General features: G+C 51.3%; 1 protein-coding gene across 1 annotated transcript in view; it reads left to right on the top strand.

Annotated features, from left to right (window-relative positions):
* Positions 1–12,794, top strand: part of LOC134339145 (protein bicaudal D homolog 2-like) — a 67,466-nt gene that overhangs the window by 20,192 nt on the left and 34,480 nt on the right. The gene's annotated exons all lie outside the window — the stretch shown is intronic.

The raw sequence follows: 12,794 nt of genomic DNA, 5'->3' as shown, positions 1-12,794 counted from the left end.
TGAATCCCTGCCCCCTGCTCCAATCCCTCAGCCACGCATTTATCCTCCACCTCATCGCATTCCTACTCTCACTGTCGCGTGGCACAGGCAGTAATCCCGAGATTACTACCTTTGCGGTCCTTTTTCTCAACTCCCTTCCTAGCTCCCTATATTCTTCTTTCAGGACCTCATCCCTTTTCCTACCTATGTCATTGGTACCTATATGTACCAGGACCTCTGGCTCTTCACCCTCCCACTTCAGGATATCTTGGACACGATCAGAAATATCCCGGACCCTGGCACCAGGGAGGCAAACTACCATCCGAGTCTCTGGACTGCGTCCACAGAATCGCCTATCTGACCCCCTTACTATCGAGTCCCCTATCACAACTGCCCTCCTCTTCCTTGCCCTACCCTTCTGAGCTACAGGGCCAGACTCTGTGCCGGAGGCAGGGCCACTGTCGCTTCCCCCGGGTAAGCTGTCCCCCCCAACAGTACTCAAACAGGAGTACCTGTTGTTAAGGGGCACAGCCGCCGGGGTTGTGTCACCTTCCTGTCAGCTTGAACCAGTCTGCCCGTTCTCCTCTGACCTCTCTCACGTTCGCCCACAGAACTGCTGCTCGCTGCATATTTTTCACTTCTCGCATCGTTCTCTGTAAACTTTAGAGACGGCTGTGTGTGAAAATCCCTGGAGATCAGCAGTTACTGAGATGCTCAGACCACCCCATCTGGCACCAACAATCGTACCACGGTCAAAGTCACTCCGATCACATTCCTTCCCCATTCTGATGTTTGGCCTGAACAACAACTGAACCTCTTGATCATGTCCGTGTGCTTTTTATGGATTAGGTTGCTGACATGTGATTGGCTGATTAGATACTTGCATTATCGAGCAGGTGTACCGTATAAAGTGGTTACTGAGCATATGTTGGGGAATTTGTTGCTTTGTGGCAGCAGTGCAGTGCAGGACATAAAAATTACTGTAATTTACAACATAAAATTAGTGCAAAACAGAAATAGTGAGGTAGTGTTCATAGACTGTTCAGAAATCTGATGGTGGAGGGGACGAACATAAATACCACAGAGTTCGCAGATGCTCGAAATCCAGAGCAATGCACGTGCACACACAGTGCTGGAGGAACTCAGCAGGCCAGGCAGCATCTATGGAGGGAATTAACAGTTGATGAAGGGTCTTTACTCCAAATGACGACCTCTTAGCCTGAAGCATCAACTGTTTATTCCTCTACATGGATGCTGCCTGCCAGCCAGTGGTACAGTAACATCCACGCAGGACTTTGGGGCGAGTGGTCCCGTGTCTGAATCCAGCCAGATCCTTGCACGCTTCCTATCCATGCTTGGTTGAACGTCGAGCTAGCAACTGGGCCTTGTTTTTTAAAAAAAAACACACACACACAAATGCTGAAGAAACGGCAAGGTTGCCACAGAAAGGAATGGCGACAAAAGATGCTGCCTGACCTGCTGAAATCCCCCAGCATTTTGTGTGTGTTACTGCTGATGGGAAGAAGCTGTTTCCCAATTGCTAGGCGTGAATCTCCAGGTTTCTGTACCTCCTTTCCTCATTCCTCTTCCTCTTTCTCCCCCTCCACTTCTGCTTCCCATGACCCTTCCCCCTCCTCCTCCTCCCTCCCTCCCCTCCCTCCCCTCCTCCTCCTCCCCTCCCTCCCCTCCTCCTCCTCCCCTCCCTCCCCTCCTCCTCCTCCCCTCCCTCCCCTCCTCCTCCTCCCCTCCCTCCCCTCCTCCTCCTCCCCTCCCTCCCCTCCTCCTCCTCCTCCTCCCTCCCCTCCTCCTCCTCCCCTCCCTCCCCTCCTCCTCCTCCCCTCCCTCCCCTCCTCCTCCTCCCCTCCCTCCCCTCCTCCTCCTCCCCTCCCTCCCCTCCTCCTCCTCCCCTCCCTCCCCTCCTCCTCCTCTCCCTCCCCTCCTCCTCCTCCCTCCCCTCCTCCTCCTCCCTCCCCTCCTCCTCCTCCCTCCCCTCCTCCTCCCCTTCCCCTCCTCCTCCTCCCTTCCCCCTCCTCCTCCTCCCTTCCCCCTCCTCCTCCTCCCTTCCCCCTCCTCCTCCTCCCTTCTCCCTCCTCCTCCTCCCCTCCCTCCTCCTCCTCCCCTCCCTCCTCTCCCTCCCCTCCCTCCCCTCCTCCCCCTCCCCTCCCTCCCTTCCCCTCCTCCTCCCCCTCCCCTCCCTCCCTTCCCCTCCTCCTCCCCCTCCCCTCCCTCCCTTCCCCTCCTCCTCCCCCTCCCCTCCCTCCCTTCCCCTCCTCCTCCTCCCTCCCTCCCCTCCCTTCCCCCTCCTCCTCCTCCATTCCCCCTCCTCCTCCTCCCCTCCCTCCTCTCCCTCCCCTCCCCTCCTCCTCCTCCCTCCCTCCCCTCCTCCTCCTCTCCTCCCTCCCTCCCCTCCTCCTCCTCCCCTCCCTCCCTCCCCTCCCTCCCCTCCTCCTCCTCCCTCCCCTCCTCCTCCCCTTCCCCTCCTCCTCCTCCCTTCCTCCTCCTCCTCCCTTCCTCCTCCTCCTCCCTTCCCCCTCCTCCTCCTCCCTTCCCCCTCTTCCTCCTCCCCTCCCTCCTCTCCCTCCTCTCCCTCCTCTCCCTCCCCTCCCTCCCCTCCCTCCCCTCCTCCCCCTCCCCTCCCTCCCTTCCCCTCCTCCTTCCCCTCCTCCTCCCCTCCCCTCCTCCTCCTCCCCTCCCCTCCTCCTCCTCCCCTCCCCTCCTCCTCCTCCCTTCCCCCTCCTCCTCCTCCCTTCCCCCTCCTCCTCCTCCCTTCCCCCTCCTCCTCCTCCCTTCCCCCTCCTCCTCCTCCCTTCCCCCTCCTCCTCCTCCCTTCCCCCTCCTCCTCCCTCCTCCTCTCCTCCTCCCTTCCCCCCTCCTCCCCCCTCCTCCCCCCTCCTCCCCCCTCCTCCCCCCTCCTCCCCCCCTCCTCCCCCCCTCCTCCCTTCCTCCTCCTCCCCTCCCTCCCCTCCCTCCCCTCCTCCTCCGAAGTAAATGGTGCAAAAGAGGGATAGTGAGGTGGTCATTGTCCATTCTGAAGTCTGGCGGTGGAGGTGAAGAAGCTGTTCCTGTAATGTTGAGTGTACATCCTCAGTCTCCTGTACCTCCTCCCTGATGGTAGCAATGAGAAGAGGGCATGTCCTGGGTGGCGGGGGACCTTAACGATGGATGCCTTTTGAAGGTATCCTCAAAGGTGGGGGGGTTGTGTCCATTTTGGAGCTGGCAGAGGAATCTAATGTTCATGCTGGCTGCAAACTTAGTCACCCACGCATCTATATTTTCATCCAAGTCATAGATGTATTGTGTATCACAAAAAAGAGTTCACAAAACTGATCTCTGTAGAACAGACCTCCAACCACCATCCTCAAGCCAATTCTGAATCCAAACTATCCAGTCTTTGCCACAAGAGATTCTGCAGGTGCTGGAAATCCAGAGGAACACGCACAACAATCTGGAGGAACTCAGCAGGTCAGGCAGCATCTTGAAGCCCACCATTGGTCGGGGTCGACTGTGGGTACCGCGTCCCAGCGGTCTACGTGATACGCAGGGCAGTACGATACGGAGAGCTGTGTACCAGGCTCCCCCTCTCTGTGCAGCTGATAAACCCAAAGCAACAGCCGACTCCGATAAGGTTTGGTACCGGTGGCATCGCAGGAGTTGCCAGTCGGCATTGAACTCAATGTAGGACTGACTTAGGGACTCCAGCTCCGGATTTGACCTCGGGCGGGGGGGGGGCGGGAGTATTTGCTCCCAAAGCCTCCCCCATGAATGGGTATAGCATAAGGCAGTGGAGGGTGGAGATCAGAGTTTTCCTTCTAGATGAGCTGCCAACCACAGCTGACAAGCCTCATCTGTCTGGAACGACTGGTTTACAGGCGCCAGTAACCCGCCTTTTCCCCCTGCTCCTGTCAGTAGAAACCGTTCAGCTGGGCTTAGTGGCTAAGCCACACGTGAAGGCCAGGAGCTGGACTTGGTTGTTTTAGGCTATTTGAGACTCACGCCATTGGCAGCATTGAATAAGTAGTGGGAGCTTTGTCCCCACTAACAACCCCGAGGAACTAGCAGCATCAATGGAGGGGAATAATCAGTCAATGTTTCGGGCAGAGACCCTTCATCAGGACTGGAAAGGAAGACTGCAGAAGCCAAAATAAGGAGGGCAAGGAGTACAAGCTGGCAGGTGATAGGTGAGGAGGGAACGTAGGTGGGCTGGGGAGGGGGAAGGAAGTGAGAAGCTGTGAGGCAGTCGGTGGAAGAGGTAAGGGGCTGAAGAGAGTAGATGGTGGGGACTAAGCTCTGTGATGGCACTGTCTGAAACCTGCATTCCTGCGCATTGGAGATTCTGTACCAGAATCTATATTTCTTTATTGAGATGCATCACAAAGTAGTCCCTTCTGGCCCTTCGAGCTGTGCCACCCAGCAACCGCGGATTTAACTGTAGCCTAATCACGGGACAATCTACAATGACCAATTAACCTACCAACCGGTACGTCTGTGGACTGTGGGAGGAAACTGGAGCTCCTGGAGGAAACCCATGCATTTACGGGGAGAACGAGCATTCTCCTTACGGACAGTGACGGGAATTGAACCCGGGTAGCTGGTTTTGTAAAGTGTCGTGCCGTGCCGAGCGGAAAAGGAGGCAAGGTCTCTGTGGCTGCCTACCTTCCCATCTCCGTGACAATCTCCCTCCCCGTCTCTGTAACCCTGTACACCCTCTCCTTAGTATCTCCCTGGATTTGCTCAAACGTCAATCAGAATCGGGTTTAATATCACCGGCGTGTACCATGAAATTTGTTATGCAGCCGCAGTGGCACATTGCAATACATAGAACAGTACAGTACAGAAACAGGCCATTTGGCCTGCAATCTCGTGCTGAACCGGCTAAAAAGTAAATCAAAAACACCCAAACACTATTCCCTCCTACTTACACCATGTCCATATCCCTCCATCTTCCTCATATCCAAACGTCTCTTAAAAGCCACTATTGTACTTGGCTCTACCACCATGCTACTCTGAGTAGAAAAACTTACCCCTCACACCCACCTTGAACCTGCCCCCTTCTTCTGGTATTAGGCATTTCAACCCTGGGAAACAGATGCTCCCCTGTCTACCCTATCTATGCCTCTCATAATCTTGTAAAGCTCCATCAGCTCTCTCCTCGGTCTCCTCCGCTCCAGAGAAAGCAATCCAGCCTCTCGTGATGGCACGTGCCCTCGAAACCAGACAGCATCCTGGTAAACTTTGTCAAAGCCTGAACATCCTTCCAATAGTGGGGCGAACAGAACTATATGCAATACACGAGGAAATCTGCAGCTGCTGGAATTTCAAGCAACACACATCAAAGTTGCTGGTGAACGCAGCAGGCAAGGCAGCATCTCTAGGAAGAGGTACAGTCGACGTTTCGGGCCGAGACCCTTCGTCAGGACTAACTGAAGGAAGAGCTAGTAAGAGATTTGAAAGTGGGAGGGGGAGCTCCAAAATGATAGGAGAAGACAGGAGTGGGAGGGATGGAGCCAAGAGCTGGACAGGTGATTAGCAAAAGGGATATGAGAGGATCATGGGACAGGAGGCCTAGGGAGAAGGAAAAGGGGGAGGGGGGAAAAAGCCCAGAGGATGGGCAAGGGGTATAGTGAGAGGGACAGAGGGAGAAAAAGGAGAGAGAGAAAGAATGTGTGTATATAAATAAATAACAGATGGGGTACGAGGGGGAGGTGGGGCATTAGCGGAAGTTAGAGAAGTCAATGTTCATGCCATCAGGTTGGAGGCTACCCAGAGGGAATATAAGGTGTTGTTCCTCCAACCTGAGTGTGGCTTCATCTTTACAATAGAGGAGGCCGTGGATAGACATGTCAGAATGGGAATGGGATGTGGAATTAAAATGTGTGGCCACTGGGAGATCTATATGCAATACTTCAGATGTGACCTAATATTAAAAATGAATATTAAGAATAGTAAGAAGTGTAAACAAAGCGATCTGAATTAATCACACAAAAGTTTTTTTCTGTTGATCAGTTTCAAAATGTATAATATTTAAAAAGTTACATTTTAAGAAGTAGTGAGGTAGCGTTCATGGGTTCAACATCCATTCAGAAATCTGATGGCAGAGAGGAAGGAGCTGTTCCAGAATCGCTAAGTGCGTGCCTTTCATGGCGAGAAAGTGAATGAAAAGTGTGTCAGTGGATGGAACAGTGTGATCCGGATGATGGTAGATTATTGGAGTTCTTTTGTCGTCTCTGTGCCAGTTATCACTCAGTGCTGGCAGAGATCTGATTTCCTGTTGGTCGCCTGAGATCCGCTGAATGCAAATGTTCTGTGCGGGGCTGTCTAAAGGTCGGAGCACAGTTTCGCTGTTTGAGAACACTTGCACGCTTTCAGTTTGCTTGGCACGGATGTGGTCCAGAAGCGCGTGAAAAAGAGGCTATGCAACGCCTCTGGGGAGCTTGACAAGTCCAAGTGTTTCACAGCCAATTCATCGTATTTGTACCCCACAAAATACACCATATGCAGAAAAAAAAAACACAGCAATAAGCAGCTGAGGTTAAAGCGAGAGAGATAGAAGGTCCTGGTTGGTTTACAGCTGGGGTTCCCAACTTTTTTCATGCCCTGGGCCCCTACCATTAACCGAGGGGTCTACTGTCCCCACGTTGGAAACCCTGGTTTAAAGGGAGCGGGGGACGGGATCCCGGTGGGTTTAAAGGGAGAGGGGTACGGGGTCCCGGTGAGTTTAAAGGGAGCGGGGGGCGGGGTCCCGGTGGGTTTAAATGGAGCGGGGGACGGGGTCCCGGTGGGTTTAAAGGGAGCGGGGGGCGGTTTCCCGGTGGGTTTAAAGGGAGCGGGGGGCGGGGTCCCGGTGGGTTTAAAGGGAGCGGGGGGCGGTTTCCCGGTGGGTTTAAAGGGAGCGGGGGGCGGGGTCCCGGTGGGTTTAAAGGGAGCGGGGGGCGGGGTCCCGGTGGGTTTAAATGGAGCGGGAGACGGGGTCCCGGTGGGTTTAAAGGGAGCGGGGGGCGGGGTCCCGGTGGGTTTAACGGGAGCGGGAGACAGGGTCTCTCTCTCTCTCGCTCTCTCTCTCTCTCTCTCTCTCTCGCTCTCTCTCTATCTATCTCGCTCTCTCTATCTCTCTCTCTCTCTCTCTCTCTCTCTCTCTCTCTCTCTCTCTCTCTCTATATATATATATATATATATATATATATATATATATCTCATAATCTTCTAAACCTCTATCAGGTTTCCCCTCAGCCGTCCCTGCTCGAGAGGAAAGAACCCAAGTTTGTCCAACCTCTCATTGTAGTTTACACTCTCTAATCCAGACAGCACCCTGGTGAATCTGCACCCTCCCCCCACACCCTCGTAACGGGGCGACTAGAACTGCACGCAATACTCTAAATGAAGTCGGAACAGCAACCACGTGATTTCCTGACTGATACTTAACACCCCGACCGATGAAGTCGCACATTGGGAGTCACCCAATCTACCTGTGTTGTATTGGATGAGGAGATGTACTTCGTAGAAATAGATGTACAGTTGTGTGAATTGTCTTTAAGTGACTATGTTACCATCTACCGATTAGTGAGAAGGGTACATTCCTTCATCTGTTCCCTCGGCTTGGTCATACAGTAGAGAAGCAGGCCATTCGGCCCGAAAGGACTGTACTGACCTTTCCCCCCAACTACCCGAATCCCATTGGGACCATATTCATCCACGCCTGGTCTATTCAAGTCTCTGTCTAAATGTCCATTAAACTCAGTGAATGTATCTGAGAGCCTCTACCAGGCATCACCCACACTCTGTGTGAAACGCTCAACTTCCTCTGGTCTCCATTAAACCTCCCTCCTCTCACCTTCACCCTCCCCCGCTACCATGGGAAAGTGATTCGCCGATTTACCCCCAGTCTATCTCTTGTAATTCTCTCCGTCTCAACCCGTGTGTGTGTGTGTCTGTCTGTCTGTCTCTCTTTCAAATCTACTTTGGTCTTTATCTCTCTCTTTCTCCCTCTCTTTCTCTGTCTCTCTCTTTCTCGTCTCCGTGTGCGTGCCTCTGTATGTGTGTGTGTGTGTGTGTGTGTGTGTGTGTGTGTGTGTGTGTGCACGCGTGTGAATGTGTCTCAAAGGTTCTTGCCTGCAGGGGTTCGTGACCCCGTCACTTCCACAGGCGTGTGTTTTCTAGCGGAGAGGGAGGGAGGTGTGATCTCTGTGAGGGACGGCCGACTGAACACCACCGCACTTTCACGGGCGCTCTGAGCCGCGTGAACTGTTCGCTTCCCGCTCTGAACGGCAGCTGAATGTTCCGTGGCGTGGGGGTGGGGGGTTATAATAGCCGGGGCCACGGATCCACACAAACCTCGGAGCTCTGCCCGTTCGTCACTCCCAGAGAGACTCGCCCCACCAGCGCTGCTTTATGTTCCCTCCTGTTGTCAATTTACGAGAAAAATAAGTTTAGTCCAAAATATTATCACAGCTGCAGCCAGCTGGAAGAGAGAGCGGCCTGCCTCGGGGATCTGTGGATATCCGTTAGCAAACTGATTCACTCTGCAGTTCCTCCCTCAACATCGGTCTCTCTGTCTCTGTGTGTGTGTGTGTGTGTGTCTCTCTCTGTCCCTGTCTCTGTGTGTGTCTCTCTCTCTGTGTGTGTGTGTGTGTCTCTGTCTCTGTGTGTGTCTCTCTGTCTCTGTGTGTGTGTGTGTCCCTCTCTCTCTGTCTGTGTGTGTCTGTCTCTGTGTGTGTCTCTCTCTCTGTGTCTCTGTCGCTCTCTGCCTCTGTCCCTGTGTACGTCTCTGTCTCTGACCCTGTGTGCAAATGTCTGTCTCTCCCTCCATCCCCTCTCCCACCCTCCCTTTCCCCTCCCCCCCCCCCCACGGCGTCTCATCATTTCTGCCTTCTCTCTGTCTTCCCCTGTCTCTCTGCCCTCTGTGTCTCCCTGTCCATCGCTAGCAGCTGTCTGACCCCCACTCCGCAAGTCATTCTATATTTGTGCAGCAGAGCTGTCCTGCTTCTAAAGATAGTCGTCTCTCCTCCAACCAGGGCAAACACCGCTGGGTTGCAGACCGAATAGCAACCGCTGTACACAAACGACTCTCTCTCGTATAGACTGGCATTAAAATCCACCCCCTCACCCCACCCCTGCTGCCTCAGTCAGGGGCTCTTCCTCTTCCTACACCCCTTTTTGCAATTCCTTTGCCCCCATTCTTTCCCATCACCCTCATGTTTCTGTCGCTATCCAGGTTAGCTGTCCACCCCATCTTGACGATGCCGATCAAGGTTCTCATCTGAGCCAGTCCCATTTGCCTGAGTTTATTTAGAATTGTTCATGGAGATACAGCAAGGAATAGGCCCTTCTGGCCGTTCCAGTCACGCCACCCAGCTTCACCCCGCCGATTTAACCCGAGCCTAATCACAGGACAATTTACATAGAACATAAAAATCTACCGCCCCTTACAGGCCCTTCGGCCCACAATGTTGTGCCGACCATGTAACCTACTCTGGAATTTCCCTCCCGCCTGGCCCTCTATTTTTCCAAGCTCCATGTACCCACGTAAGAGTCTGTTAAAAGACCCTATTGTATCCGCCTCTACCACCTTTGTGGCAGTGCATTCCATGAACCCACCTCTCTCTGTGTGGGGGAAAACTTGTCTCTGACGTCCCCCTTGTACCTACTTCAGAGCGCCTTAAAACTATGTCCCCCTGTGTTAGCCATTTCAACCCTGGGAAAAAGTCTCTGGCTATCCACATGATCAATGCCTCAACAATTTACAATGACCTACTAACCGGAACATAAAGTCAGAGAGTCATAGAAAAGTACAGCACAGAAACAGGCCTTTCGTCCCATCTAGTCAATGCTGAACTATTTCAACTTACTCCCATCAACCTGCACCCAGACCTTCGCTCTCCGTACAATCTACCATCCATGTGCCTATTCAAACTTCTCTTAAATGTTGAAACTGAGCTCGCATGCACCATGCTGGCAGCTCGTTCCACACTCTCACCACCCTCTGAGTGAAGAAGTTTCCCCTCATCTTCCCTTAAACTTTTCTTCTTTTACCCTTAACCCATGACCTCTAGTTGTAGTCCCACCCAACCTCTGGAAAAAGGCAACAGTTGGGTGGCACTACACCTAGAGGTCATGTGTTAAGAGTAACAGGAGAAAAGTTTAAGGGAACACGAGGGGAAACTTCTTCACTCATTTACCCTGTCTATACCCCTCAGAATTTTGTACACCTCTATCAAATCTCTCATTGTCCATGTTCCAAGGAATAAAGTCCTAACCTATTCAATCTTACAATTTGTGTCCTCCAGACCTGGCACATCCTCGTAAATTTTCTCTGAACTTTCTCAACCATATATACATCTTTCCTGTAGGCAGGTGACCAAAACTGCACACAATACTCTAAACTAATCTTTGGACTGTGGGAGGAAACCAGAGCACCCGGAGAAAGACCATGCATTCCATGGGGAGGAATACAGATGATGTTAGAATTAGGCTCTGAGCTCCAATGCCGTGAGCTGTTACGGCGTTGCGCTAACCCTCTCCCTCCCGTTGCATTGGGCTTGTGTCCCTGTAAACCTTTCGTGCCCATGTAGATGTCCAAGTGTGTTTGATATGTTCGTGTACCTCCCTCAACCACTTCCTCAGGCAGCGCGTTCCATAGACAGACCACCCTCTGGGTGAAAAGGTCGCCCCTCAGATTCCTATTAAATCTCTCTTCCCCCCTCACCTTAAACCTGTGCCCCCTGGTTCTTGGTGCCCCACCCCTGGCAAAAAAAAGACTGCATGCATTCACCATGTCTATACCCTTCTATAGGGTCACCCCTCAGTCTCCCGTGATCCAAGGGTTAAAGTTCCAACCTGCCCAACCCCTCAGTCTCCAGAGTCTCAGCAACATCCTCGTAAATCTCCGCTGCACTCTTTCCAGCTTCGTGGCATCTTTCTGACAGCAGGGCGACCAAAACTGAGCACAATATTCCAAATGGGAATCTGACTCGGGCTTATTATCACTGACACATGTTGTGAAATTGCTTGTTTTGCAGCAGCAGCGCAATGCAATTCATAAAAATTATTATAATTTACGATTTTAAAAATTGTGCGAAGGTGGAATATTGAGCTATGCTCGTAGACCCTTCAGAAATCTGATGGTGGAGGGGGAAGAAGCTATTCAGGCTCCTGTACCTCCTCCCTGACCGAACCTTCACCAATGTCTTGTACACTCAGTGTCTTGTACCTCCTCTATGTAATAAAGTGGCTGCTGCGTGTATTTCATGATCATCTGCTACTGTAGCCCATCCACTTCAAGATTCAACGCATTGTATATTCAGAGATGTTCTTCTGCACACCACTGTTGTAACGTGTAGTTATTTGAGTTACTGTCGCCTTCCTGTCAGCCTGAGCTGGTCTGACCACTCTCTTCTGACCTCTCTCATCAACAAGGCGTTTTCACCCACAGAACTGCTGCTCACTGGATTTTTTTTGTTGCACCATTCTCTGTAAACTCTAGAGATTGTTGTGCATGAAAATTGGCAGCTTCTGAGATACTCAAACCAGCCCGTCTGGCACCAATAATCATTCAATGGTCAAAATCTCTTGGATCACATTTCTTCCCCCATTCTGATGTTTGGTCTGAACAGCAACTGAACCTCTTGACCGCTCCTGTGTGCTTTTATGCATTGAGTTGCTGCTATCTGATTGGCTGATTAGATATTTGCACTAACGAGCAGGTGCAGCTAATAAAGTAGCCACTGAATATACAACTGTAACATCACATCCAGAAGGGAGACCTGATAGAAGTTTATAAAACAGGGAGGCATAGGTAAAGTCAGAATCTTTCTCCCCAAGGGTGGAAATGCTCAAAGTTGGATGTACATGTATTATCTAAGTACATATACTGTATGTCACCATATACAACCCTGAGATCTGAAATAAATATCAAGAACACGAGGCGAAGAGTCTTTGAAAGTGGGTCCATAGGTTGTGGGAACATTTCAATGATGGGGCAAGTGAAATTATTAGAAGCCGAACTTTTGATCCTCGATTTGACTTTGAGAAAAGGTGGGGTTCTTTTGCCTGCTACTATCACTTGATTTGAGTTAATTAAGATGGTCCCCTTCTGATTCTTGTGTAATTGGATTTGGCTGGTGGATTGATGTTTTTCTTTTATGGAAGCTTGTATGGCGTATAGCTCCGGGGTTGTGCTCCCCATGGGTTTTTTTTTCCTCTGTTTTTTTTGGTTAGTAGGGTTTTTTTTGTTTTAGTTAGTAGGGGTTCTTTTTTCCAAAACAAAATAGGTTTAACATTTTGTTTTTTCTTATTATTATTGGTATACTGTTTAGCTTGGTTAATCAGTTATGTGATAGTTTAACTCTTATTGTACATATTGATATGTTGATTTGATTACTTTTTTTGTTGATTTTCAATAATAATTAATAAAAAGATTTAAAAATGCAGTGGGATTATCTCCTTTTGGTTCAAGAGCCTGATGGTTGAGGGGTAATAATTGTTCCTAAAACTTGGTCGTGTGAGCCCTCAGGCTCCTGACGGCAGCAGCAAGAACTGAGCATGACCTGTGTGGTTGGGGTCTATGATGAGGAAGGTTTCTTTCCCGCGACACCGCTCCGTGTAGATGTGCTCAGTGGTGGGGTAGGCTTCACCGGTCAAATACTAAGTGAGTGGGGAGGGGAATTATGCATATTTTTTGACAGAGTGGTGGGTGCCTGCTGGGCAGTGAAAGCCACATACAATGTCAACGTTTGAGGGGCATTTAGATACATGTAAATGTGCATGGATTGGAGGGGTATCAGGGCATGAAGGGATGTGGGGAGAAGACGGGAGATTGGGGC

The sequence above is a fragment of the Mobula hypostoma genome, chromosome 28 (assembly GCF_963921235.1).
Source record: "Mobula hypostoma chromosome 28, sMobHyp1.1, whole genome shotgun sequence".
NCBI classification, from domain to species: Eukaryota; Metazoa; Chordata; class Chondrichthyes; order Myliobatiformes; family Myliobatidae; genus Mobula; species Mobula hypostoma.
The sequence above is the reverse complement of the archived record's forward strand: the minus strand, read 5'-3'. Positions and strand labels throughout refer to the sequence as shown.